This window comes from Bos grunniens, chromosome 19, assembly GCF_055505025.1.
Source record: "Bos grunniens cultivar Pamir isolate PY7600 chromosome 19, Bosgru_T2T1.0, whole genome shotgun sequence".
NCBI lineage: Eukaryota > Metazoa > Chordata > Mammalia > Artiodactyla > Bovidae > Bos > Bos grunniens.
In genome coordinates this window covers 34,105,011-34,108,544 of record NC_141183.1, presented here as the reverse complement: position 1 = coordinate 34,108,544, position 3,534 = coordinate 34,105,011, and the positions used below count along the sequence as shown (strand labels likewise).

Here is a 3,534-nt window from a genome sequence, read left to right as displayed (position 1 = left end):
ACATGTAGATATTAGTCTATGTTGGTATATATATAGAGTTTGCCACAATAAAAGCTTAATTTGAAAAAAGCCAATTTTTTTTTTAGTGGCTTTTTGGTTTTGTTTTTTAATTGGCTTTTTGGTTTTGGTTTGGTTTTTTTAATTATTAATTTTTGGTAAAAGAAGTTCAGAAGTAGAGAGAGCTGACATGGCAGTTCTATAATCATTGTTGAACCAAGATCCTGCTTCATCTGTTTGTTTCAACAAACATTGCTGTATGTGGCCTCCATCTTCAAGATTACCTCATGTCACAAGGTAGCTGCTGAAACACCAGTCAACACCTCTACATTCTGAGGAGGAAGGGAAAAAAAAAGGCATGAAAGACTCTTTAAGTAACTTTACCTGAAACCAGTTAAAAAGCTTGGGTTTACATCTCATTGTTGACTCCTAGAGTAGGGAGTCTGGGCACATTAATATCAAGGTAAGGATTCTGAAAGTGAGTCAAGTGCGTATGCACCCATATCAACAGGCCCAAGCAACAGGCCATGGTGGAGACTGACAGTCACCTACCCAGTATCTATTCTTCAGCATCCTTAGTGGCAAGTAGGATTGAGGGATGAGCTCAGTATTGCTGGAGCTTCCAAGTTTTAGATGCTTAGATTCTCCATTTTATATGAGCCCTCCAGATTTTTCAGTGTTGGCAACCAACCAAAACCAATATTTAATCTTGCCTGGGCCAAACACAATACATCTGTGGCCCATATCCCATCTCTCTTCTGCTTGTTGGCAATCCCTGCTTTCTGGTGAACGTCAGAGCCCTTTAAACACCTGAAGGGCATGGGAGCCGGGTTACACTTCCTCCGTGTGGCTCTGAGCCAGTGCATGCAAGTCACGAGCTAGGAGGTTTCGTCTCCTCTGTTAGGAAGAGCTCCATCCGCAGAGCTGTCAGAAACAGAAGGAGCTGCCTGGGGAGGTAGGAAGTTCCCTGTCGCTGGAGGTGTTTGAGCAGATGCTGGAGAACTGCTTGGCAATGACTTCTAAGGTCTCCCCAGCCCCAGGAGTCTCTGAAAATTTCCATGATGACTACTGCTGCTGCAGTGACTTGTTTGAAAGGAGACAAAAAGAAGGTGAGAGGTTCTGCATCTGGATTGTCAGGGAGCTGGCAGCCCCCCAGCTGCTGTGTCCCTACCCCCTCAATGACAAGGAATATGCCCTCACCATCAAGATGACCTCTAGTCAGTTTCCCCCATAGAGAGAGCAAAGGTTGGCTTCCCAAATATGGACAAGTGTGATTCATCTCCACTCATTGCATGGTATACAACAGATATGCGACTTTTCTTATGGAGGATGACTCAGGCTATTCAATTGTATTCATTTATTTATTCAAAATTTCAGTGCTGGCTTTATGGGCATGTGACCCATGTAGGTGTATAGGGACCTGCATTCAGGAGGACCCTATTATTGTGGTCTTGCCTGGGCCAACCAATCTTTTTTCAAAGATTTTTTTGATGTGGACCATTTTTGAAGTCTTCATTGAATTTATTACAATATGCCTTCTGTTTTGTGTTTTGGACTTTTGGCCAGAGGCATATGGGATATTAGCTCCGCAAGCAGGGATCAAACGTGTACTCCTTGCATCGAAAGACGATATTTTAGCCACTGAACTGCCAGAGAAGTTCCTGATGCTTTTTTCTTAAAATTCTAATCTTTTTGGAACAGGGGACCCTACATTTTTGTTTTGAACTGGGCCCTGCAAATTAAGTAGCTGGTCCTCCATACTTTTATTCAAAATGTGTTCATTTTTCTATCAAATGCCAGGCAATGAGGATACAGAGCAACACCCACTGTGTTCATAGTCCACTTGGGAACAGGGGGATGGGTAAAGCTGAGTGGTAAGAAACTACTGCGAAAGCTGCTGTCGAGCACACTGTTTGCAAGAGGGAATATCACCCAGACAGAGAGGTTGGAAATAGAGAAGGCTCTTCAGAGGACTCAAGCTCTGAACTTCAATTGTTTGTTGAAAATCATTCTTCTATTATAAGACAACTCTAGGCAGGGACATGGCTGCTCAATGAAGGACTACATTTCCCAGCATCCCTGGCAGTTAGTTGTGGTCATGTGGCTACGTTATCACCAATAGCATGAGTGAAAATGAAGTGGACCACTTCAGGATCTGGGCTGCAAAAAACATCCCAACGTGCCTTCTCCAACCTCTCTTCCTCCTCCCTGCAGGTGGAATCTGCACGTGATGGTGACCCAGCTTCCATCATGCAGATGATCTTGAGGACTGGGAGGTCAGCAGAGCAGAAACTGGAAGGAACCTGAGTTTCTGAATAACCATGAGGAGCAAAGCTTCCATTCACCTGGATTGTTCATCTCACAACTGCTACATGAATAGAAATAAATATATTCTTTAAGCCACTGCATTTTGGGATCTATATTAGCCTACTCTACCAAATACAATGAGTTTATAGGAGTTAGCCATGTGGAAAAATGGAGAGAGACATATTTCAAAGCACCCAGTCAAGAGAGAGCATTGCACTTCAAGATGCATGAAGCAGTGGCTGTGAAAGGGCTTCATATAATAATACGATATCTCAGACATTTATTTCTCACAGTTCTGGAGGCAGGGAAGTCTAAGATCAAGGGGCCTGTAGATTCAGTGCCTGGTGAGAGCTATCCCTGGCTTGCAGAAGGTTGCCTTCTCGTGTTTTCACATGGTGTGGAGAGGGAGCTCTGGTCTTTCCTCCTCTTCTTATAAGGACACTCATCCCATCATAGGGGCTCCACCCTCATGACCTCATCTAACCCTAGTCACTTTCCAAAGGCCCCACCTCCAAATACTATCTTATTGGGAGTTAGATCTTCAACATATGAATGGGGGAAGGGGGCACAAACATTCAGACCATTACAGGTGGAAGAAAGGAAGACCGGGCCATAGCTTGGACCTTGTGTGCCTTGTGAGGACCTTGGATGCCATCCTGTGGGCTGTGGGGAGCCAAGCTGGGGAGTGATATGATCAGGTTAGCTTTTCAATCTGTCAGCTTGAGCTGGAACCTGCAAAATTTTAAATTTATAAAGTACTTCAGAAGACCAGCCAGTCATACAATGAGCACTCACATACCCACCTCCGAGCTTGAAAAATATATCACAGACGAAGTCCTCGGTATTCCCTTCCTAATGCTATCTTCAGCTTAGTATTTCTTTTTTTTAAGGGCACTTGGAAAGGGCAAGAGTAGAAACAGGGCATGCATCATCTAGTGTGGCCTCAGCATCATGCCAGGTACATGTATTGAAGAAACAAACAAAACTTGTGTGTTCCCAGACAGCACCAGGTCCTACCCACTGGACCACTAGGGAATTTCCAAGATACAGGATTTAATTTGGAGCACAGATAAGAAGGTATGATGGAATATTTGCTTAGAATCTCCAGCCATGACCTACTTCTTCTGATTCATGTGTAGATGAGTGGTGCAGTCACAGGAAATCTGAATTATGTCTCTGGAAGTTTAAAGTTCTGAGAAGGACTTGGAAGGATTTGAAGCTACAGGTGGT

General features: G+C 43.9%; 1 long non-coding RNA gene across 1 annotated transcript; it reads left to right on the top strand.

The window, feature by feature from the left end:
* The first annotated feature begins 832 nt into the window (after window positions 1–832).
* Window positions 833–2,405, top strand: LOC147352033 (uncharacterized). Its single transcript, XR_015147901.1, has 2 exons — window positions 833–1,106; window positions 2,212–2,405. It is a non-coding gene; the product is annotated as an uncharacterized LOC147352033 (long non-coding RNA).
* The last annotated feature ends 1,129 nt before the right edge of the window (window positions 2,406–3,534 follow it).